The 26,975-nt window shown below is 34.6% G+C and overlaps 1 protein-coding gene across 2 annotated transcripts in view; it reads left to right on the forward strand.

Annotated features, from left to right (window-relative positions):
- The first annotated feature begins 7,475 nt into the window (after positions 1-7,475).
- LOC121732321 overlaps positions 7,476-26,975 on the forward strand; it is a 60,538-nt gene continuing 41,038 nt past the window's right edge. The window contains exon 1 of one of the 2 annotated variants that reach the window (XM_042122169.1): positions 7,476-7,641. The gene's annotated coding sequence lies outside the window, so the exon portion shown is untranslated. The remainder of the gene's footprint in view (positions 7,642-26,975) is intronic. The other variant, XM_042122170.1, reaches the window with a different exon arrangement.

Raw genomic sequence — 26,975 nt, forward strand, 5'->3', positions numbered from 1 at the left:
CGTCCGTTGTAACCCAGTTAGGATTCTCCTGGTCCTGGTCGTCAGTCGCTCGGCCCATATCGGCGCACCGTACATACACATGGAGAGGATTACTCCCATGTACAGGCGCCGACACCCCAAACTGGGTCCCCCAGAAAGACTTAAAGTACCTACATACCAAATTTTGTTAAAATTGGTTTAGCGGTTTGGGCGTCAAGAGGTAACAGATAGACACTTTCACATTTATAATATTAGTATGGAATATGGATACTAGGAGTTAGACCATGGATAATAATTGATAATATTATATTATAGAGTACGAGAGTCGAGACAGTAAGTTGTATATTCTTGGTAGTATATTCAAACAGCGCATAACTATACCACGTCTGCTTTTCTTTGTATGGCATATTGGAAAAGTTATAGGTCTAGTGATAGGTAATTTTCCGAAAAATTTCAAAGCTTGGAAATTTTTCAATTTATTTTTCTGAAAAATTGAGAAATTGGAAAAATAATGGAAAAATATTTTTTATTGAAATTATTAGTTTAAATGAAATAGTAAACAGTAAAAATGAAATGAAATATCAAATATGGTTTATATTACGTTGAAATTCAAAGGCTTGAATGACTTTAGGTGTTGTTTACCGTCTACCAGAATCTGATGGCAAAAAGTGAGAAAATAAATTGACTCCAGCAATACCGGGGTAGTTTGTTTTATTCCAACTTCCCCGGTATTGCTGGAGTCAATTTGATCCTTTTTTTCCTTATAGCGGCTTATTATGTATGTGAAACATGCAAATATATAAAAATTTATCCAATGATCAAGGATATTTTTTGAAAATCTGCCGTCATTTGCCATCAGATTCTTGCAGAGCTATAAGCTAGAATATATTCATTTTATAGGGCAGGTTTCGACAAACTCCAATTGTATCCTGATGCATTGATGATGATAATAAAGCCGATTTAAAAACAGAACATGACTAAGCCAGCAACTAAGCAGTGATATAAACCACAGTCTACAGACCAAGATACACGATTGTTTAGATCGCGGCGCGCTAAGAAATGGCTTCCATATATTTTTCAGCTGATTTCCAATAACGTGAATCTTGCCTGATTCCCTGTCTGATAAGGCGCAATTAGATATTAAATGAATTGAAATTGAATCAGTGGTGTAGGTGCTACGGTGGAACCTACATAGTAGGTATATTCATATTCCAAAAAAAATTGGTAACAAATCAAAGTTAAGTTATAATAATTATTGTGTCCCTTCTCCCCTGTATAGTATTTCACCGTGTCAACTTTCTTCCCGCTGCGCTTACCGATGTTGCCGTTTTCCGCCTCCGTCGATGAGAAAAATAGTATACGCACCATGGGCAGTAAATAAGAAAGCCTCAGATCACATCTTTGTTGACTAATGACCGTGGAGGTGGTGGATTACTATTTTTTTAAGTTCTATATGGGCAAGTGCCCCAGCGTCGTAAAGTCCATATAAAAGTAAAATAAATTACTCTTTCAGCGCTGCTACTTTCACAGTGAACTCTATATAGGGAACTCATAAAGACCCTAAAGTATTATTGCTAAATTTTGTTACACCCTGTATATTTCACTTTAAACTTCCACTTAATTTTTCTTTCTCTGTGTCCGAAGTGAAGAAATAAAAGTATTGAGAATTGATACATAAAATTTTAATATGAGGATAACAATAAAATATCTTCGTTAAAACTTTTACTTTTCAAACACTATAAAGTTTTATGGTTGGAACTTCAATTTCATTGTTGAGCTTTCTTTACATTGTGTTTTATGTTGCTTTCGTGATCACAGCTAATATGTGGTCACTTCAAGGTAAATCTAAATTCTACTTTTTTAATCAAAATGTATGTTTTGTTGAGGTCCAATTTCACCAACGTCTGTTAAAGTTAATGCTCGAACTAGAATCACGTTCCCTCTCTCGTTTTTCATACTAATGAAAGAGAAGACATGAGACATTCTAACAAGTCATTAACACTAGTGACGTTAATGAAATTAGAACTATATAAAGGTGCTGAATATTAATTTAGTCTTTATAATAGATGTCAAAACTTTACAGATGCCGCTGTTTGATGCATGTAATCGGAAAATTTATATTTTGTTATTTACGGATCCTTTATCCGTATATCCGAAACTATATTGATAAAAGTATTTGTCGTGTGTGTGTGTGTGTGTGTGTGTGTGTGTGTATGTTTTTTTATATTTCTCTTTAAACTTCATCGACCTCATAAAATAGTAAGTATATGGGATCCTCCAATTTATACTAAACAATATGGTACTATCTATTGTAAAGTGACGCCCGCAACACAGTTGCGCCAAAATTCGTTTATCGTGCGGGGACCGTACAATTTTCCGTGTGTGTCCCATGTCCTTTCCCGGGACTCAAGGTATCTCCATACCAAATTTCAGCAAAATCGGTTCAGTCGTTAGGGCATGCAGAAGTTACAGACAGACACACTTTCGCATTTATAATATTAGTATGGATGACTTATAAATAAAGCAAGGTTGGTTCTATGACGATGATTATCACACGACTATAATTACAAGTACTTTCCCACCACATAAAAAGCCGTAATCATATTAATTAAGACTCTGGAGGCGCGTTATTTTCGGCGCGCTTTTTGCGTCCTACGTGAGGTCACTTCCTGAAGCCGTGAACTCGACGGGACGAAAAAGATGTTGCATACTTGCATAGTCAAAGCAAGCAAGTTGCATACTTATTAAATAAGTACAGGGTGTAACAAAAACAAGTGATAATACTTTAGGGTGTGTACGTGTTCCCTGTAGAGATTTCACTGTGAAAGTAGCAGCGCTGAAAGACCAAAAATTTTTTTCACTTTTGTATGGGCAAGGGCCCGAGCGTCACGAGTTTCCCCATACAAAAGTGAAAAAAATTTTTGGTCTTTCAGCGCTGCGACTTTCACAGTGAACTCTCTACAGGGAACACGTACACACCCTAAATTATTATCACTTGTTTTTGTTACACCCTGTATATTGTATGTAACGATTTATCTAAATAGCGGCGCGGTCGCGCTGTCATTTATTTTAAGTATTTTTTATGTTAACATTTATTTCACAGAAGACACTATTTACATAAAAATTTATATAGAAAGACGACACAAAGGAACTGCTTATTTCTTCTATTTACATGCAAAATTGACCGCGCGTTTAGGCGAACGGAAAGGAGCGTAAAAGGGGTGATAGATGTGCGAGTAAGTACCTGTACCTACGCGGAAAAAGAAAAAAAGATCGTCGAACAATACGTCCGCGCACTTGGTCGCACGTCTATCACCCCTTTTAGTTTGTATTTAGACGATGCTAGCTGTTAAGTATCTGATAGACGGTCGTCAACAACGGTTGACGACCACGCAAAATCTATTCAACACTGTGGTTGACAACACGCTGACGACAGTGTGGCTGGCAACGCGCATACCCGTTTTTGCTGTTGACGACCGCCGTTGACGAGCGTGTATCAGATACTTTACTCACATCATTCATCGAAGAATTTAAGCAATTCAAATTTTAAAATTTAATACACTTTCAGTTATTTTGGCTTTCTATTGGCGGGCGGTTTTTTTAATCAGTTATGTCGACGCAAAAAACTACCTTCTACAACGTCCAAAACTTTACCTCCTTACTATTAGGCTTGTGGATGAGCATATATTATTAAACTTATTATTACAGATGCGTTAACAACTTAAAGACTACCTAGTATTAGGCTAAATAAAGCGGTTACATAAGCAAACTAAGGTGTTTGTTGATGTGTTACAACTTATTTGTCTAGGATCCAAGCAACAAAATTTGATAATACTTCTTTATGTACTAACTAGCTGTTGCCCGCCACTTCATCCGCGTTAACATAGTATAATAACAAAAATGGATAGTTTTCTCCTTTTTGTTTTTGTGGTTCCTTATACAAAGGGTAAAAACGGACCCTATTTAAGCAAACGCAAACGTCAATAAACTTTCATGTTTCTAACTCAAGAAATGACGGACTTTCATTGAAACTTTCTACCCCAATTTCACCCCCTTGGGGGTAGAATTACCAGAAACACTTAAATAGGTACGTATCCATTCATTTTTAATCAGTAGCACAAAAATAAAGTTTCATGTTTCTAACTCAAGAAATGACGGACTTTCATTCAAACTTTCAACTCCAAATTCACCCCCTTGGGGGTAGAATTTCTAAAAACGCTTAAATACCTATCCATTCATTTTTAATCAGCAGTCCAAAAATAAACTTTCATGTTTCTAACTTAAGAAATGACGGACTTTCATTTTAACTTTCAACTCCTATTTCATCCCCTTGGGGGTGGAATTTTCAGAAACGCTTAAACATGTATCCAATCATTTTTAATCTGTAACCCAAACATAAAATTTCATGTTTCTAACTCAAGAAATAACGGAGTTTCATTCAAATTGTCAACCCCGATTTCACCCCCTTGGAGGTAGAATTTCAAAATTCCTTTCTTAGTGGGTGTCTACTTAATAAAACAACCCTACTCACCAAATTTCGTGGCTGTAACTTTTACAGTTTTTGCTCAGCGATGATGAATCAGTCAGTCAGTCAGGACATGTAATTTTATAAGTATAGAAGAAGTACGCCCACTTTAGTTTAAAATTATTAATATAAGTATTAATATTCCCTATATAAGTTATTTTATTGTTAATTTTTTACTTTCTAAGGGTCATCGTCGTGAGGCATTGCAATGCACTTATAGAACAGACAGACCAACAGCGCTGTTAATTAAATGTATATTTTCTTGTGTAGTAAATTAAGTTTAGTATTGAATGGTCTATTTAAAATGCATTGCATCTGCACCTCACGTTGCAATGTGATGTGACCCTATAAGCAACTATTGAGACATATTAAGTAACTATTGTAACAAATATTTGGGCCCTATAAGGGCTCTATTACATTAGCTACAAAGCAGGAAACATGTTTTTGACGTTTCAATCATGAAAATTGAGTTTATCGATCCTATGAATATTATTAGTAATACGAACATATTCTGTATCATCTGTATGTCACCTTTTCTCATACGACTAAGCTAATTCAAATGGGTATGCCGCATGGAGATTGTAAAAAAATCGGCCAAGTACGAGTTAGACTCGCGCACGAAGGGTTCCGTACCACAATAGAGCAAAAATAGGCTGAAATTGTGTTTTTTGTGTGGGAGCCCCCCGTAAATATTTAATTTATTTTGTGTTTAGTATTTGTTGATATAGCGGCAACAGATATACACAATCTGTGAACATTTCAGAAATATAGCTATAGCGGTTCTTGAGGTACAGCCTGGAGACAGACAGACAGACGGACATACATCGAAGTCTTAGTAAGGGTCCCGTTTTTACCCTTTGGGTACGGAACCCTAAAAAAGAGTTAAGTTATCGAACCTTGACAAACAACACTTTGCATAAATATCAGTAGGGGATTCATTACTCATACTTCCATACTAATATTATAAATGCGAAAGTGTGTCTCTCTGTCTGTTTATCTGTCTGTCTATATATCTGTCGATTTGGCTGGATACGGGTACTTTGAGTCCCGGGAAAGGACATAGGATACTTTTCATCCTGAAAAAATGTATAGTTCTCGCACCATAAACGAATTTTGGCGCAACAGGATTGCGGGTGTCAATTAGTACTATAATATCGATATTGATATGAAGAGACATTTTATGGTTGTTTAAACAGTTTACTGTATCCAGTGCCGTAAATAAGGCGAAGCCACCGGTGCCCAGGCACAGGGCGTAGACTCTGGGGAGCGCAAGAATGGCCAGACCGGACAGATCCTTATTTTTCGAATTGCTCCCTATAAGTTTCCGTTGCGCCCCAGAGATATTTCCCAATGTAGTAAAAAATATCCACAGCCGAACATATAACCTCCTCCTTTTTGGAAGTCGGTTATAAAACAAAGGTGCAGTTATGTAGAAGCTCGCACAGGGCGCAAAAAAGGCTAGTTACGGCACTGACTGTATCGACAATCATTTAGCGTTTTCGGCAATCTGAACTGCCCCGGGGCAGGGCGGACCGACAGGATACGGAAACATACGAAGTTTAAATTAAGAACATAAAATACATATAGTACTATGCAATACGTACGATGTTACTTAAATGTGATTTCATTTTTATAAGCTCGGTTCATTGACCTTATAATTAAGTTTAAAAACAGTTTTGTCAGTGTGACATTATCATGGAATTTCAGTGAAGGTTTGGAAGCTTTTTGCCTTGTCCCATGGGAATAATTTGCATAATAAACTAACCTCATCAGCGTTAATAGAATATGATATTAATCACCAAAAACTTTGTCGCTGTAGGAATGAAAATAACTATAATTATTAATTATGGTTAGCGAATTTGGTTAAAATGAAATTTTAAGTTCTTTAAGTAATATGTTAGTACCGAACTTAACTAAAATAATAATAAAATATTATTTATGAATAGCTGGACGTATATTAATACTAATCAAATTTATTAAATTATGTTATGAACAAGAAAAAAAATTCAGATGTCCTCGTTAACAATTAAAATTTGGGAATAAAGTTCTATTACACAGTAATTAAATAAAATTAAAACATATATTTAAGGTATAGGCAATAAATTACGTTTCTTGTATGGGAGCCCATACAAGAAACGTAATTGATTGCCTAGGCAATATGCGTTACGCGGATTATGGAAAGGATACAGAACACTTCGTGGGAGTGTCCGACTCGCACTTGGCCAGTTTTTTAAACATGTTCCCTTTAACAAACAAAAATACATCCACACTCAAATATAGAACCTTTTTTGGAAGTCGGTTAAAAATGTAAGTACCGGATATTTAAAAAAAATCGATCGATATTATGCAAAACGCTTCCTTTGTTATCGGAGAATTATGGTAAGTTATGCATTGGCCGACAACCGGTAATCTCATCACAATCTGAGGATGTGAGATTTTGTATGGAAGTCGGACGGAAGATTGAAGAAGATTCACGGCTCAGATACATTAGACCGATATTCAGTATCAGCGTGCAGCACTTTATGCACAAAGCTGAACTATATCAATCATTAATTGTTAATTATTTTCATTTTAATAAAAACATTAGAAATTAATTCAGATGAAAAGATTAGAATATAAATAGATATTGAAATAAAACAGTTATTTGATTTATGTATTTTTTTTAATTATAATTACAATAAAAAAAATTACATTATAATTTTTAAGCAAAACTTTTATTTTTACTTTATGATCCTTACTGCAAGATTATTTTGCAATTGTCTAGAATTTTGTGACTAGCCTAGTAATTTCATAGTTCCCAAGTTTTTTTGCAGTTAGCTCGTAATCTGTCACGCATTCTTGTTTTGTAAATTAGGGAAATTAATCGCATGTAAACTGCAAACAGGTGTCATCCTGCAAATCGCGTACATGTATCAGAACCAAACGAGCGAGCAAATTCGCGCAGTCAGCGGCGGGCGGCGCTCGGCTCATTCGCCAGTCGACCGAGGACCGCGCCGCCCGTGTCACAATCGCGACGTAACTTTTCACGTTATCGTCAAGTGTTCGCTCGTACTTTCATTTTATTTTTGTTTCTCTGTGTTTGTTTACACTGTGCACATTGGAGGTGTTCGGTTTACCATCACGGCCGTCTGCCCACGGTGAGTAATCGAGGTTGCACTCGAAATATGCACAATCATATGCATGCAAGTATATTATTTAAGAAATCCTCATTAAAATTACTAAATTCTACTACTGTGACGAAAAAAACAAAAAAATTATTTTTCATTAGCGCGTTGAACTCTTTTGTAGGCTTTTCCTAAGTAGCATAAGTTCTTATTAATTGTTAAATCCATTCTATTAATAACAACAGTATTTATTTTCCACTCGACTACGGTTGCTTCGAGCAACAGTTCTCAATAGATATTACTATGTAAATAGTGTATATGGTCCATGTTTACACATCTTTTACTTGTAATAATTAGGCAAATTAAAGTTCATTATGAGTTAATTGTACTCAATATTTGAGTCATGCTCAAACATTTCCATATGTTTTAATGTCTTATATCGTTAGTTTGTATTTAATTGTTGTCGTTGATATAACAGACGAACCCTTAAAATTAAAATGAAGGTAGCCATTGCGCACCTGCATTATTTTTGACATCGTCAAATATTTATTAAGTAAATAAATAGTTTATACAAATACAAACACCGTAAACGCATTTGTGTCGCCTCGTGTATTTGGATTGATGTCCATTATCCATCCATATTATACACAATCCGTTGACATGCACAATAATCGTGCAATAATCGCTTTGTAGGAGGCGAACAGCTTGCTCGTTTTCCGGCAATTTCAAATGAAAAATGTAACAATATAACGCTGTACATGCACTTACTGCTGAAAACTTACCAATTACTAAACATACTCGTAACTGTAAACAGAAGTCATATAAACATTCGTCTGAGCGTAGTAGAACTTACAATAATTGACCGTCGCATAAGTAAATAGTTTTGCTACAAATTACAATAATAAACTAAAATTACATAAATATTTGTATCTCCGTTGCGCCGTATATTTTGACGACCGATAAAATATTCCTTTCCGGGATCCAAAGTATCTTCACGCCGAATTTTATCAAAATCGATTTAAGCGTGACATATTCGCATTTATATTGATATATTTATAGTTATATACTTTACATAGGAACGCCCGTAAAATAAACAAAACAATATTATTTCAGTTTGCGTGTTGTCCAATTGGCAAAATTTAATAGTTAAAATCATTATTGCCAATTACCAATTCATTGAGTTCGACAAATACTTGAATATTTTGAATATTAACCGTCGCTTTCATGGTTAGCGGCTATTAGTTAAACCATGGTTGTTAACTATATTTATATGTTAACCAATTAAATGTTAACTATATTTCCTATTTCAATATTATATTTAACCTTCGATAGCTGAGGTCAAGGTATTAATGCCCCTGTAGTTCTTTGACTTTTGGTCACTGCAATGCAACACTTTGTTTTTTATTCTCACATTTTGTTCATTAAGGGAAAATTAGAGAACTGGAACTTTTTCTTTCTTTTTTTTAATTTGTTGTCCCAAGACACTTTTAGTATATCCCTCGATACAGGTTGCCATAGCTAATAGTGACAATATAGGAGTTGTAGTTGTTAAAATATTCGTGAACGTAAAAGAACACATTTAGCGGACAGTACCGCCAGGCTCCATACAAAAATCTTCATACCCCTTTATTTTTGGCTTTTAATCTAGTTATCATAACCTTATCTTTTCATTATGGTGTATCTTATCCTGCTCATTTTAGCGCTTAGTGCTTACTGATTAAGGTCATAATCCCTACATTAACCAAAGGGCTTACTGGCTTTTATTCTGTCATTATCTTTGACAGTCATGTACTCGAGTTGATGCTAAATAAACTTTAGTTGTTTACCACATCATATAACAATATGTAGAAAGCGTACGCAGTTGGTGGTAGGCATCATTATAGTTTCAAGATTAAAAAAAATACTCATTCTTTTTTTTTGATTTGATTGATTTGGTTTGAGTAGGCACAGTAGCACTTTTTTTTATTTAACGTAAAGCGATGTTCGAGCACTTTCGAGTGTGACCAAACTCAAACACTAAACTAGAATATTATTTTTTTCAAAATATGTTCTCTGAACGTCGGGACTATATTGGTGCCTACCACCGGTTCGGGAACTAACCCGGCGAGAAGAACCTGCGTAAGAAACTCGCACGGACTCGCTCTACTAAAAAGATGGAAAATTACAATTAAAATATATATATAAATACCATTATGACTAAATAAAATACAACAAGTGCACAATACAAATTATACAGAAACAGCTCTGCAGAGTACAGGGGGCGACCTTATTCCCATGGTGAAGGTATGTAGGTACTATCATTCATGAAATCAGTTGATGACTTCACACTGTCACACTATAGTTTTTGTTTTGTTTTGCTTTATGCCCAGACAACGCACCAGTTTAAAGTTTTTACCACAACGATCCTAAATTCAACGATATAAAGGCCCTGTCACAGGTAAAATTAATCTGAACATGCTAGATAGTGTAATACTAGGGTGCTAATAAGCTGCAAGTTCTACATACTGTAGGTGTGAACTGACAAGTGGTACTGGTCTACAAGGATTTATAGCGAGAAAAGTGTTATAAAGAAAGTTGCATTTCATTAAACTTGTATGTAAAATTCGCACTTGATTATAAAAACAGCAAACCGTAACTGAAGATACAACGAACGTACATAATTATATTATGTTTTTTCCACCTAGTTGTATAACATATTTATTACAATGTTCTTAAAAATATTTAATTAAAAATAATATTTTTTGTAAGTCAAAAGTTTACTTTCATACTCACAGATAATAAATAGTAATAATTAGTAATTACTCAATAGCCATCTTTTATCTACTGAAACTGCACAATGTGCATAACACTTTGTATCACATTAACTATCACATATTTTTACATTTTTCTGGCCCAAAAAATAGGTAATGAAAATAAAGCGAAAGAATAAAACCTCCGACCCGTAATTATTTATCCAATAGAAATACTAGACTTTAAGGGACAAATGACAGACTTCCTATCAAGACTTTCTGAGAGCACCGCCACGGACTCGCCAAGTTTTTTGCACATCGCACGGTCTACATAGCCGGCGAACTCAACAACCTCAATTTCGGGTTAACCGCTGTGATTATTATTTATCATACACATTAAACTCTAAATAGGCATTTAAACGAGTTCCGAGGTGATAATAATCATTATATTTCAACACTACAGCTGTTAAGGAGGGCCAAACGTCATACTTATGCTGAATTAACCTATTTCATCGGTATTTTTATGTAATTAAGCTGCACTAATGGTTATTGCCGTAAATGACGAACATAACCTACAATTATTATTGTTGTGTAGAATTTGAATATTTTTAATATCCGGTTAATTTCAATGGGCATTGTCCAAAAAAAATCACATGTACTTTTTTTTTCGTTAAAATAGGGTATTTTAAGAATATAAATTAAATAATTTTGAAATTCATTGGCTAGTTTTTTCCCAATAAATTTTTAAAGTTTCGCTCTGACGTCATCATCAGCGGACAATTGACCTCTGAGTATGTTTTAAATTTCCTTTCAATCTTATTTATAATGGCTGGTTCGTCAAATGCAAGTTCTCATTATGTGAAAGCTGATACGAGAAGCTTACCAAAAGTTCGAAACGTAATGTTGGTCGAATTTATTGCTAACTTAACGCCATTGAAGGTCAAACAAAGGTTAAACATATTTGTTCAAAAATATAAGTAACTAATGGGTATTTTTTTCGTTTATATACAGAAAAACGATCACTGACCTTATTCCTCGAAATGTTTTTGTAATGAGCAAAATTAAAAAAAAATGGACAATCCCCATTGGCATAAAATACTTAATACTTTATTAATAAACCTGATTTTATTGAAGCCAAATTATTAGGAACTAGATGACGGCCGCTACTACGCGACGTTGTGAAAAAATTCGTTTATCGCGCGGGAACCGTATATTTTTCCGGGATAAAAAGTATCCTTGTCCTTTCCCGGTACTCAAAGTATCTCCATACCAAACTTCAGAAAAATCGGTTTGGGCGTGAAGTGGTAACAGACATACAGATAGACAGACACGCTTTCGCATTTATAATATTAGTAAAAGCACAGAATATAATATATTAGTAGTACCAATAAAAGTATGAATTATCAATTTTGCATCTACTATCTAGTTGCTTTGTCCCGACGAGAATCTGATTAATTCCGCATTAGCATCTGCTAAAAAGTGGCCCCGTGCGAGTTTCTTACACCGGTTGTTATCGCCGGGCTAGTTCCTGAACCGGTGGATAGCAACGTTTACTTTCCAGAAAGAGTTCCTGGGTAACCTTCTCGGAAATAAAAGTTTTTTTTTTCATTTGCAAGTCTAACCTAAGCATAATATCCATAGCGAATTTAATAGAACTATAGGGTGAAGACTTAAGTAGCGTATGCATAAGTGAACGGGGCCTATAAGTTAACCCCTGTCATATTACATATCAAAACGCATCTGCAGCTCTTCTGATGCTACGAGTGTCCATGGGCGACTATAGTTGCTTTCCATCAGGTTAGAGCTGAGTGGTGACCCGTTTGCTCGTTTGTCCCCTTATTTTGTAAAAAAACAAACAACATATATACTCATGTAGAACCTAGGTAAGTATAGGAAAACATCTCCAATACAAGATGGCCGCTTCCAGCGATGAAGACAATGGCCGATGTAAACAGTACGTGCACACAAGTACTACGCCACGTAAACAAACGTTAACTCGCTCAGATGCACCCATTACCGATTAATGATAGGAAACTTCGAGGTAATGTCAATTTGAATATTGTCGCTACAAAGTATGCATATTTTTGTAAAAATCCATACTAGTATTGTCACTTAGTAATGAATAAGTATTTTAGAAAATCTTTAAACTAAGGGTCTATACAGATGGACCGCATCTCAACTGCAATCCAACCGCAAATTGCAGTTCAGGTGCAGTTTGAATGCAGTTGACACGACTGCAATTAAAGAACTGCAAACCAAACGCGCAGTCGGGTTGCAGTTCAGTTGCAGTTGGTGTGCAGTCGTGTGAACCGCATACAGACTGCATCCAAACTGCACCATCCCACCCGCCCGCGCGCTCCGCTTTCCCGCGCATGGAATCAGGAGCAAAAACAAGGTTAGAGTGAGCGCACGCGTTGTTTGTACTGATTCCATGCGCGGGAGAGCGGAGCGTGCGGGGGCGGGTGGGATGGTGCAGTTTGGATGCAGTATACAGACTGCATCCAAACGGCACCATCCCACTGTCTGTTATTTACCCTTACACCAGTTTAAAACATCTTACGGCGAGTACCATAAGCGTGCTTCAAACATCCTCTCCAATCTTACAAACGAAAGTAATAAACTTGTAAACCCCATATTTAAAGTCGTGTGCATATAAAAAGCGAAACCTTGTGTGAGTTGTGTACATTGGGATGAAAGTACAACACCCTTTACAGGTAGTCTGACATTGGTCGTGATAACCATCGCAATATGGTTACTCGTTCATTATTAAGGACACGTCTTCAATGTTGCTGTGTTGATTTTCATATTTTTATGCAAGTTTAATAATTATTGTGATTTAAATATTTCACTTCATGTTTAAAAAAAAACCGGCCAAGTGCGAGTCGGACTCGCGCACCGAGGGTTCCGACAGCTTAAAGGTATTATAGACCTGAGTATTTGGTATGAATTTCAATTTAATACCTCTACGCGTAATGCGAAATGGGTAGTAAGTTTAAAATTATTAAAAAAAAATATATTATGTGATGTAACTAAAAATTTATGGTTTTCGTAATTTTTCCTTTATCTATGCTATAAGACGTTGCTTCGTACCAAATTTCAAGATTCTGAGTTCACGGGAAGCACCCTGTAGGTTTTGATTCCCTTGCAAGTGTCGAAAATTTGCGGCATAAACGGCTGTATCTTTTGATTGCGTTGGCTTAGAAGTTTGATTTTTTCACAGCTTCAAGGGACAGTAGACCTGAGTAATTGATATAAATTTCAGCTTCATACCTCCACGCGTTGCTGAGAAAAAGGGTCTTGACAAACGGACGGACGGACAGACGGACAACAAAGTGATCCTATAAGGGTTCCGTTTTTTCCTTTTGAGGTACGGAACCCTAAAAATTAGGTTTTTCTTCTATGGTGTGCTAAAAACCGTTATAAAATCGTATAAATTCGCCGAAAAAGTTGCCATAATTTAGAAAAAACAATCTACTAATTTGTTCAAGCTTAAGATTTTTTTATCTACTATATAATACTATAATTTACTATACTTTGACTTATCTAATGAAAAATCCATAGAGAGGATATAATAATTATGTACCTGAATCTAAAAAATATAAAAAATATGTGAATCAATTCCTACAGGTCATGTAGAGCTGAATCAAAACACTTTCTTAATTCAAGGTGAAATCGAAATTCCCACATTTCATAATAACGAAGACTCAGGTAAAATATATCGTTAAATTTTATAAGTACGGATCGATTTCGTTCACATATCTTAGAAAGAGAGAGTTAACTACGAAAAACGATAAATTATGTTTTAGTATCGACTATGGTTGTGTGTTGTTAGCGCCACAATAAATAAACATAATTAATACTAGCTACAATCACAATAAACATAAAAAATATATATTCATGTATGCTTACCTGATGCCGTAACCTTTTTATGACGATGATGTTGTTTTAAAAATTGCTTCCATTTGCTAGGTAACAAAATTTTATTTAGGGTAAGTTTAGACTAGACGATTTCTTTATAATATGTCGCTTTTTATCCTTTTAAATTTATATTATATCCTATCAGCATAACCAAAAAAATATAGGTCCGAGTTTGCATCTAAAAATGTTCTTATAACTTCTGAGATGTAAAAATCACTTCTCATGACACCTACTTTACTTATTGTACTTATAGGTAAAAACAAATTAAAACACTTTTTGCTCAATACATAATGCGATACCTATAACATGCATAATACGATTGTTCAAACAAATGTAATTTAGATCCTTTTGCAGTGTAAATGTATTGAGGGAAGCTGAGCGTGGAGTTTGGTTACGTTTGATTTGATTCACGTTTTCAACCTGTACGCCCGCGCTGGTGTGGTTTTCAATTGAAGGTTACATTTACATTACGGTCTATACTTCGCGACCAATATTCAAGTTACCGACTATTCAGAAACCATATCTTTTTCAAGGCTTTGCATTAGACGTAGTTTCTATGTTTTCCGCCAAAAGTTAAACTTCTCAGTAATGTTGTTGTGTGTACGCCGGTGTGGTTTTCAATTGAAGGTTACCGTATTACGGTCTATATTACTTCGCGACCAATTCAAGGAGCCAACTATTCACAGACTAGTTTATACCCGACGGCTTCTGAAGTTTTTGATATAGTTTATCTATTTGATAAGAGTTTATCTATTTACTAGCGCTTCTGATTGGCTTACGTCAAATAACACTTCAAGAAGTCAGTGACAAAATGACTGTGGGGATGAATTTTTGTGTGTTTCTTTATAGAAACAATAAAAGCGACCGACAAAACTATTGAATTTTAATGAGCTGTTAATAATAATAATAGCCCGGCTAAGATTTAGTATTGGTTTTCATAAAAAATATACCCAAGAACTTAAATGAGTTGATGGAGATAACGCCTACCTAGGCACCTAGGCGTTACCTCCATTACTTCGCATTTTAATCCATTAATCAACATTGTTGCAATTTTGTTTGTAAACATATTTAAGATTAGTAGTCTCGGATTACAATATACGGGCTTTAAAAAGAAATAATTATCAGCAAGTCAAACGAGCTAAATGAAAAGTTAATTATAGTTATTACCATGACCTTGAAGAATTTGATTCACGTTTTCAACCTGTACGCCCGCGCTGGTGTGGTTTTCAATTGAAGGTTACATTTACATTACGGTCTATACTTCGCGACCAATATTCAAGTTACCGACTATTCAGAAACCATATCTTTTTCAAGGCTTTGCATTAGACGTAGTTTCTATGTTTTCCGCCAAAAGTTAAACTTCTCAGTAATGTTGTTGTGTGTACGCCGGTGTGGTTTTCAATTGAAGGTTACCGTATTACGGTCTATATTACTTCGCGACCAATTCAAGGAGCCAACTATTCACAGACTAGTTTATACCCGACGGCTTCTGAAGTTTTTGATATAGTTTATCTATTTGATAAGAGTTTATCTATTTACTAGCGCTTCTGATTGGCTTACGTCAAATAACACTTCAAGAAGTCAGTGACAAAATGACTGTGGGGATGAATTTTTGTGTGTTTCTTTATAGAAACAATAAAAGCGACCGACAAAACTATTGAATTTTAATGAGCTGTTAATAATAATAATAGCCCGGCTAAGATTTAGTATTGGTTTTCATAAAAAATATACCCAAGAACTTAAATGAGTTGATGGAGATAACGCCTACCTAGGCACCTAGGCGTTACCTCCATTACTTCGCATTTTAATCCATTAATCAACATTGTTGCAATTTTGTTTGTAAACATATTTAAGATTAGTAGTCTCGGATTACAATATACGGGCTTTAAAAAGAAATAATTATCAGCAAGTCAAACGAGCTAAATGAAAAGTTAATTATAGTTATTACCATGACCTTGAAGAAAAACCAGTTTGCATGATTATTTTTTCGTCGGCCGCTGGGAAATGGCAGTATTCCCGCGGCAGGTCGGGCCCTCTCTCACGCGGGCTTCCGCCATCTTGGCCGCACAATGGTATATTACTGCGCTTTTTCACCATCATTGTTCGTACTCCATACCCGGTGAGCACCAATATATTTCTTGTGATTTATAAATGTGAGTCTTCCGCGTACTCGAGTTTTTGTCGATCGCGTCGCCGCCGATCGAGCCTCGAAGAAAAGAATTGTATCAATCGCGTACGAGTTTTTTGATTGCATCGAGATATAGGAGGAAATACCACAGTTGCATTCTCGAGTCAATGTCCTATACGCAGTTGAATTTTCATTAGTAGGACCATGGGCGGTCAGCTGCCCCCCCCCCTGGATCATGTTGACGTCCCTACTATGTATATTATTAAATACTTTCATCTATAAAAATTAAAAATAATAAAACGAATTTTCGCCATTTGTTTGCAATACAATATTTTTACAACTAAAAATTATTAATTTTTTATTCTTTATAAACACCTAGCTTATAAAAAATCTGATTTATTTTTGCATAATTTGCCCCCCTCCCCGGCCCAGAACCTGGGTAATTTAATAACATCCATTACACTTCGATCTGCTGAGAAAAAGAAAACTGCTTAAGTATATTTAACAATTTGCCTAATTTTGCCAAAAGATGTGTTCTTTTTTGTATAGGTACATTGTAATACCTATCGGAACCGATTCCCGGCGGTCTGAGAATGGTGTCGTGCGCCATAAATGCCATAAACGACATGACATCTTCTTTATTTATTACCTTTTACCAGTCCCTCCACAGACAATCTCACTTCTTACATTTTAAATACAAAGATGCTATGTACCTGGGGGCTGGGCATCTAGAGGAAGACTACTTTGAAGACTACATTACTGATTTCCAGGATGTTAAAATTGTTCTATTTTTAAAGGGCTTCAAAAAAGTTAATGCTGTCGATTAATCTGGCTATTCTATTTTTAATTTTGCATTTATCTTGTTCGATGTAAACCAGCCAGTCTCAGAGACATTATTTATTTAACTTTTTAATTAAGATTTTGATATAAACTCCACACATTTTTGAGAGACTCTTCACAACATTTAAATTAAATAATCACTCTGAGTGTGGCCGTTACAATTATAGAATTATGATACGATTTTCTTAACATCTAAACGATGTGTCTATCGATGATTGTGTTGTGGCTGGTTATGGTGTGTTATATAACAACAATTTATCATTTCTACCGCAGATAGAAGATACTGACACCTGTCGAAAACACTCGGATTTGAAATACTGCAACAGTTTTGCAATGCATAATTGAAAATATCGCCTACAGCGCAAAAGTGATTGGTAAAAATGGTGTAAAATTTAGGGACAGAGTAGCCATGTTTTAATTTAACACGTTGTATGCGATGTTAATAAATTACAAATTCTAACATGATAAGACGTGTCACTAATCACTGAGTGCTTAATTCTTAAGTTCTGCTGTATTTTCGTAAAAAATGCATGGTAAAGGATTTTATATAATATTCAGATGGATTTTTCCATGCCTACTGGTACTTGCAATGGCCAAAATTCAATCATCTATCTATATAAATAAACATTTTAAATTTTGTTAGTCACGCTAAAACTCGAGAACGGCTGAACTGATTTGGCTAACATTAGTCTTGAAATATCCGTGGAAGTCCAGGGAAGGTTTATATTAGGAGAAAAGGAAGTAAGTTCACCGGGTAAGTTATTAAAAACCCAAGTTACTTGTACCATGTTACATAACACTGTATTTACTCGGTTGTAAAAACGTTTAGCGTTGTTACCGTTGTGTTTTTGATTCCGCGAAGTGACGGCTAACGGTGCTCGTTCGTCACAGATCGGTTTAACATCGATTACACACGAAATACTTTGATTCTGACCAGTGAGCTTCTTAATTGAGTTTAGACAAAATATGCAACATCATACCTGCACACTAAGCATGGCGCCATAAAAATACTTTATACTGAAGAATACACAAAGTGACATATTGACGAAGAATATCTGTTACTAAACATTGTGTCAGTACGTGGGAGTGTCATGCTTCGGCACGAATAGGCCGGCTCGACCGGAGAAATACCACGGGCTCACAGAAAACCGGCGTGAAACAGCGCTTGCGCTGTGTTTCGCCGAGTGAGTGAGTTTACCGGAGGCCCAAATTCAATCCCCTACCCTTTTCCCTTCCCTACCCTCTCCTATTTACTTCCCTACCCTCCCCTATTCTCTTCCAGCAACGCACCTGCAGCTCTTCTGATGCTGCGAGTGTCCATGGGCGACGGAAGTTTTCATCAGGTGACCCGTTTGCTCGTTTGCCCCCTTATTTAATTTAAAAAAAACATTTATATTCTTTCACATTTGTACTGTTATCATTCGGTAGTAGCTAGTAGTAATTGGGTGCTGTGAATAGGGTTGCCAACCATACTGTTTTAAACAGTATTATACTGTTTTTCATTAAATTATACTTTTTACTGTTGAAGAAAAATAAAGTATACAAAATACTGTTTTCAGCATCAAAATGTCAACACTTTATTATGGCGTATTAAACCAAGTTAGTTTTGACAGAAGCTCTAATTAATTCCTCGATCGTACTGTTCATTTTACTAAAATACTGTTGAAAATACTTCAGAGATCTGAATATACTTTATTACTTGCCAAACAAGATGGCAACCCTAGCTGTGAATGTTGCCATCTTGCAAGGTATCGCGACAGTTCAAAATCAGTGATGAAAACTATAATTTTAATTATTATGAAAGCTGTTAAAGCTTAATCATTTGAAATGATAGCTGTTTCACCTCATCAGTCATCACTCTTCAAGTGCCACCAATATTGAGTATGCAATGGGGTATTGTAGTTATTTAATTTTTCGTGTGTTTTTTCTATAATCTTCATAATGTTAGAAGGTAAACAAAGTATGTCAAAGCGACGCGATTAATGACAACATAATAACAAAAAGCCCTAAATTAGGGAATATTATTTATGAATGTGGTCACTCTTTTAAAGTAATTGGCAATTTCGATAGCGGCTAATATCTTTAACTATAGTCTATAGCATTTATCCTAATTCCTATTATTGATTATGCCTATGAAGGACGTAATTTACTGTGACACACTAAAATTACAATAAATATTATATCATAGTAATAAACAGTAGACCATAGATACTGGATCGCCCAAATCAGTCGCACGCACACATTAGCATGATATCACAATATATCTGTATAATCAAAGACTGGGATCTGGGAAGTACAAAAAACGCAGAATCACATACGCATGTAAAACTTATCTCCGTGTCCGCGCTAGGTTTTAATTTCAAGGATGCGCCTGATTTAGGCCACTTGCACTGTAAGGGTGTAACAAACAAAAAAATGGGTTATTACTTTAGGGTCTACTGTATAGAGTTCACTGTGAAAGTAACAGTAGATTTTTAAACTTGTATGTGGAAATTCATAACGCTTGGGCCCATACAAATAACGAAAAATAGCGCTGCTATTTTCACAGTGAGCACATACATCTAAAGGATTATCACATTGTTTAGTTACACCCTGTAAATTCGTATTGCGCTGTGACATAAACAAAAGGCCGACATAATGGCAACAGAGTCTCACGACATGCATCATCTAAGAATGCGTCTACCGGGTGTGACTAACACTACGATAAACAAATAAAAACAAAGATCTCATTTGCATGCTGCCAACGCTTAATAGGCCTAGTTGTATTTATTGAGTTATTTAAGAACATAATTATAATTTACCTACATGTAGTATTAATTACTTAATAATAATTGTTATGATTATGTACTCGCTGACTTTTGGACACATTATTCAATACAACTTTTCCATTACGTGTGTGCAAATGCTAAAGAAGTATATTGATATCTAAAGCAATATTATAAATGCGAAAGTCTTTCTATTTGTCAGTGTGTTCGTCTGGCTATCTGTTACCTGTAAACGTTCCAACTGCTTAACCAATCAAATTGTAAATATAACTTACAAATAGACTATTCCAATTATAAGGAACAATACCACGTCAGACTATTTGCTCGCGACTTCTTCACAATAACGCGAAGTGCATAGATATTTTATTTACTTAGTGATAAGTTAACCCAATATCACCAGGATATAAATATAATGAATATTTAACGACTTGCAACGGCAATAGATTCACGTAACAATGAGCCGGATAATTTATTCAGCGATAAACATGTTACGTAACGTTAAAACGGAACTTGTTAATTGTTCATTGTTTATGTTAAATGATAGTGAAGATTTTATAAGCTTAAGCTTAAAAAGTACGACTTTCACGTACAAAGTTTACTTGTGTTACATAAATTAATGTAGCTAAGACCTGCACTTTGGTTTGAGTGACGAATAGCTTAGATCCAGAAGTGTTGTCTCTTTTAAGCAGCAACAGAACTTCCTAATAAATTATTATATATCTTAATTATATTAAGAGAAATTTATAGAGATATCAAGGGATTATAAACTGTAAATTACCTTTAAAGAATTAAGTTTAAGTAGGTATTAGTTAAATGTTGATTGGCTTCATTTCTTGCTGACTATTTTGAAATAAATAATATTGCAAGAAAAAAATGTCATGGCCCTGGCCTACCTACCGTATCCGTATATGGTATAAGTAAGGATCTCAACCTATTTCTTTTTTTTATACATACCAGCTGCCTATATATATATATATATATATATATATATATATATATATATATATATATATATATATATATATATATATATATATATATATATATATATATATATATATATATATATATATATATATATATATATATATATATATATATATATATATAAATGAAATTGAAGTTTACATAAAATAATATAAGTAAATATAATTAAAAAAACCTCTACTACAATTAAATGTGTTCCTATATTAAAGGCAGCAACAAGTAACAATTATTAATGAACTAGTTATTAATGAATTTTGTCAATTTTTTACCTTAAGCCTACGTATGAAACTATGAACTCCAAATAAGGAGGCGACAAGGCGGGTCCGTCGCCAATGAAAGTGACAACTGACGACATACGAAAGTGACTAGATTTATTTACATACACTTGTTTGAAATAGACGCGGTCTAAAACTGGTACCCGCTTCACATCTGTGCACGGTGCCATGATGAAATTAGCAGCATCCCGTACTACAATGTATGGTTGCTGGGCTATTTATACGGGGACAGCGAGTGTACAACCTGCCGCGCTATTTATAAGACCATCTTCCTTCTATGGCTAAGTGTGCTCTACAATCAATTATTGAGACGCGCTTCAATTTTTTTCTGGCATTTGTTTATATGTCAAAGTTTTTGTGAGTTGGACATAATTATTATGGCGATTGTGTGTAAATCTGGTGTAAATAGTACGTATAGAAACAAAGATTATAAATACATTTATACTAGCTAATGAAGCTGATTTATATGTATTACATACATGAAACTAACACCAAGTTACAACGTCTCGTACGTCTCTATAACGATTAATTTTATTATGTTTGACAATATTAAAGAATCCCTTAATTTTAATATCAAATTAGATTTTTTAAAATTACAAAATACGTTAAATTTGTAAGGGAATTGGCGACATGTGCCACACCCACATAACATATCTCTTACTTCTACAATCTGTGTTATAAATAAATATACAGGGTGTAACAAAAACAAGTGATAATACTTTAGGATGTGTACGTGTTCCCTGTAGAGATTTCACTGTGAAAGTAGCAGCGCTGAAAGACCAAATTTTTTTTTCACTTTTGTATGGGCAAGGGCCCGAGCGTCACGAGTTTCCCCATACAAAAGTGAAAAAAATTTTTGGTCTTTCAGCGCTGCTACTTTCACAGTGAACTCTCTACAGGGAACACGTACACACCCTAAATTATTATCACTTGTTTTTGTTACACCCTGTATACTAGCTAAAGAAGTAAGAACCATGTTTTACATATAATACACGAAACTAACACCAAGTTATGTCAACGTCTCGTACGTCTCTATAACGATTGATTTTATTGTGTTTGTTTGGACGACAATATTAAAGAATCCCTTAATTTTAATATCAAATTAGATTTTTTAAATTTAAATTATGAAATACGTTAAATTTGTGAGTTATTTAATATTACGTTTTTTGTATGCTATTAACTATCCTCGGAATACGAAAACCAGTTTAGTACTTAATACTTTGAACTTAAACTGAGAGTTCAGTGCACCGAGCTTTTAGTCAGCAATGACTAAATAATTACTTAGTTACTAATTAGTAGTAAGTGTCAGCACTCACTATGAAGTAGTAATTAGTCTCACTTGGCTAGTGATACTCATATCCTGTCATTTACAAGTATTTTAAGTTCTTTGTATTATACCTACTGATAATAAATATATACTAAGGTTGGGTTGCACCAACTAACTTTAACTATAACTGTAACTTTAACTACAATGCAAAATATCAAATCTTTGGTTAAAGTTAAAAATGGACGCCATCAAGACGCCATATTTAACCATAACCATAGAGCTCGACAAGGTTTTAAATGCACGCTGCAAAAAGGAACGCTGTCATCATACAAAAACGCCATTTTTGACAGTTCTCCTTTACCAGCAGCGCCCCCGCCCAAGTTTATTTATAACCCTGTTGGACCAGCTGTCATCTGTCAATTTCTCCGGTCAAAGTTAAGGTTAAAGTTAAAGCTAAATTTAGCCTTAACTATATCCATAACTTTAACTTTAACCACGCCTCTGTTGCAACCCAACCTTATATCATAAAGTTTAGGTTCTCTGTTTTAAATAAACAGGCTTGCAACACTACTGGACCGATTTTGATAAAATTTGGGAAGAAAGTAGACCACGGAGAAGGACATAGACCATACACGCAATAATAATGCGTAATAAGTGGGTAAATAATAAACAAACAATAAAATTTTAGATCTAAAAGATATTGATATTTATTTACCTAATAAAAATTTACAATTGCATTTTGCATGTGAGTTTTTTTTAATCCAGATTGGTTCTCGTTTTTGAACGCAAACTTTCTATTTTTATAAATGCAAAATGGCTGATGTCAGGCGATAAAAAGAAAGTACAGATTGATAAGACGGTGACAGAACAGGATTGTGAAGTTGAGAACCGCTGACAGACGAGTAACAAATTAATATAATGGTGGTTCCTCACCGGGAGCATTCGTGTGTAATGTAATGCTAAGTACTCACATACGGTTTTGCTCGATAGTTTTACTCCAAATCGAGCAATAACCACCGTGTGGATCGCAAAACTGACAACTCGAAGGCTCGAGAAGCCGAGCCGGCTCGATGGAATTAATTAATATGTCAAATATGTGTGTCACCTTCGATTCGGAGTAAAACTATCAAGCAAAACCGTATGTAAGTACCTACTTAGGATAACATTATACCAACTTTGAGCATTCCATAGCAAGTTAACTTCACTATCACCTCTGCTGTCACGTAGCATTGATGTTACAAGTTGTATCAAAGATATTACACTGAATCATTACAAAATGCGCATTGTAATGCTCGGTTCTCCTCCCTCACTGTTGTAATGCTCGACTCTGTAACGTTACATTACAAGCGAATGCTCGCCGTGAGGGAGCACCTTGATACGTAGAAATTAACTTAACATTGGCTTCAATAGAGTTCCCGTAGAATGATACCTAGTTAACTTGTGCGTGTTAAGAGTAACTTGGCCGCGTTTCCACTGACGCGGAGCGGAGCGGAGAGGAGCTTAGCGGTGCCCGAATTGACCAACTATGCCCGAATTGAAAAACTATGTATGGCTCGTGTTTAAACGGTGTTTAAAAATGTACCTATTTATACTGTACTCGGCGAAACATGGCGGTAGCGGTCATTGACTCCCTGTCAAAAACTTGTCATTTTCTATACATAGCCGCAATTGATGTCGGGAGTCAATGACCGCTGCCGCCATGTTTCGCCGAGTACAATACCTATACTATTATGAATTAGCACTAGACAGTGTCATTTTGAGTGACGGCTAGGTACTGCTTCGAATCCATTTATTATGGAATATCATCCACGCACCTTTCAACCTTCTTAATGAGTGTTCTTGTGAATAAGTGTTTTGTTTTATATTATTTTATTTATTAACTTATTATTTTCATTAAACAATATTATATATAAAATATAAATGTCATTGAAAATTTCAAAGTTAACCTCATCAAGAAGTTGTTTAACGACTTAGAACACCTTTTAAAACTAAATATTAATTTCAAATCTAAAACATCGCGCTTTAACTTTATCGAAATGTAAAGTGTCACACCACAAACTTAAAGCCCGCCTTTCATTTAACCGTTCATTAAAATAATCGAAGCATATTTCATCAGAGTTACTAAGTTATTCCTTAACTTTACTACTAACTTTATTCAACTATGAAATAAAATAAGTTATAAAGTTTCTGTGTTATGTCATTTGAAAATTTTGAAACTCTACATTTTAATACTTATCGAAGTATTATTTGTGCAAATGTTACAATATATGTATAATATTATTATATATAATAATATTATTATGTCCACTCAATTGGTGTTATTTAAATACTTAATAATACATGATATTATATTATATTATGTATTATACTTTTTTGACTGGATGTATACTTTTTTGCTAAGCCTACTTGCACTATCCTGGATTATAGTTAACCCTATGTTAAATATTGTGTTTTTCACTCCTTCCTTGTATGCATGAAAGGAAATCGATACTTGACATAAGAATTTCTTGGTTTGGCACAAGCTTATCCCAATAACATTCAGCGGGGATAAAATGGCCGCTTTGAAGAATCATGATGTGAATATGATTCATTTTTCTAAAATCGCAAAATGCAACTCTGCTTGCAATTCATTTCTGTATTTTTGTACTGATTTGACATTTGTCAATTTTTTTGCTGAATTGATTGGGAGGAATTGCTAAATGTGACCATTTTAGCCCCGCTGCTAAAGCTTCTCAAGGTGAAATACCTTTCCCAAACAAGTATAGCATTACAAACATTCCTTGTTAGTATTGCAACCTAATACGCGCACAGTTCTAACGAAAAAATGTAATTATCGAATACGAGAGAGAAATGGGATGTGAAAACAATTTCGATTTCTGTCAGTAGAAAGTAAATTTGATAAAAGTTTTAACATTGCATTAAGTATTGCGTAAGTTAAGATATCAGGTTGCTACTGGAATGCGGGAAGAAATCCCAAATATGTACTGCATACCATTCGGTATTATGTTACCTCTGATGGGAGCTTTATGCTTTGGATATAAGGATCAATTTTATAGAAACTCCGAGGCAAATTAACTGCGTCCGGTCAGTAAACTACACCATAAATACAACAAACATTTTAACTACTTAATTCATTACATAGTTCAAATTAAAATTATTATGCTCTTAAATTTTACTTTCTCGGATAGTTTGTGTCTTTGAAATTGATTTCTCAATCAATATTAACTTTACCTTTTTACTTTTTATTCGTAGCGCTACAGACTTTATATTATATCCTAAGCAAAAAGATAACTAATAACAATTATTATCTTTGTACATACAATACAGGTATATGACTTTTAAGTCCTGTATTGCACACAGACAAATCAGGGGTCAGAAGACAGTAATGATTCTTTAACAAACAGACGGACATTTCTACCCTCGTGATGTATAGTAATTACTAATTAGTAAGGGAGCAATGTAGGCTGCCGCCTACATTGCTCCCTTACTAATTACTTACAAACCTTTCATTATCCTGGCATGCCTAATCAATTTATGTGTCTAACTGCCGCAGTCACAAAAATTGAATATTTCTTGACTTTAATTTAATGAAGAAAAAAACGGAAAATCTTTATTAAATTAGTGATAAGTAATGGTTGAATCTTAGAGAGGGTGATAAAGATAGAGAGCGCGGCCGTCTTAAAATGCAGTAAAGTTTTAATTAGAAAACAATACGACACAATAAATTAAAACACCACAAAACAACGCACCTTAAGCAATTAAAGAGATTGAGAATTGACTATATTGCTTTTTAATTAATAGGAAACGGACCAAGAACAAAAGCTCCATTAATATGACAATACCAGAATCGAGCTAAAGAATGCTAGTATAATAACTTTTCTTTAATACAACGAGAAATTATAACTCAGTCCAAATGTAATATAACAAACGTGCAGGCGTCGCAATTACTGTAACAGCCTTAGCCTCTTTCTGTGACAAATATCAAGTTACAGGATATTCTTAAGCCTAAGCTTAGACCACTTCAGACACTCGCGCACGAGCTAGAAACATAAATGTGAGCAGTGTCTCGCTTTTACCCGACTTAATAAAGAGGAGGATCTATGTTTGACTATTTTTATTATCACACAATAATTCCTGACAACTGAGACGAGTCAAGATCGAATTCTCATTAGCCTGGCTACTGCGAAAATTAGGCTAAAATTACTAATAAAACGAATATTATATACTAAAAACCTGAAAATCTTGTGTAATTAACTAATTATATAGGTACTTACAATAATAATTAATCGGAAACGGCTATAAGTATATTCCTAAAATGTTATATGTAGTTGTCGAGTCTTTTAGAGAGAATAAAACCACAAAAATATCTAGCTAAACTTTATCTCTATACAACCAGGTACTTTTGAGTTATTACTTATTAAAGCTATCTACTAGACACTATTATTAATTTCTGGAATA

The sequence above is a fragment of the Aricia agestis genome, chromosome 12 (genome assembly GCF_905147365.1).
Source record: "Aricia agestis chromosome 12, ilAriAges1.1, whole genome shotgun sequence".
NCBI classification, from domain to species: domain Eukaryota; kingdom Metazoa; phylum Arthropoda; class Insecta; order Lepidoptera; family Lycaenidae; genus Aricia; species Aricia agestis.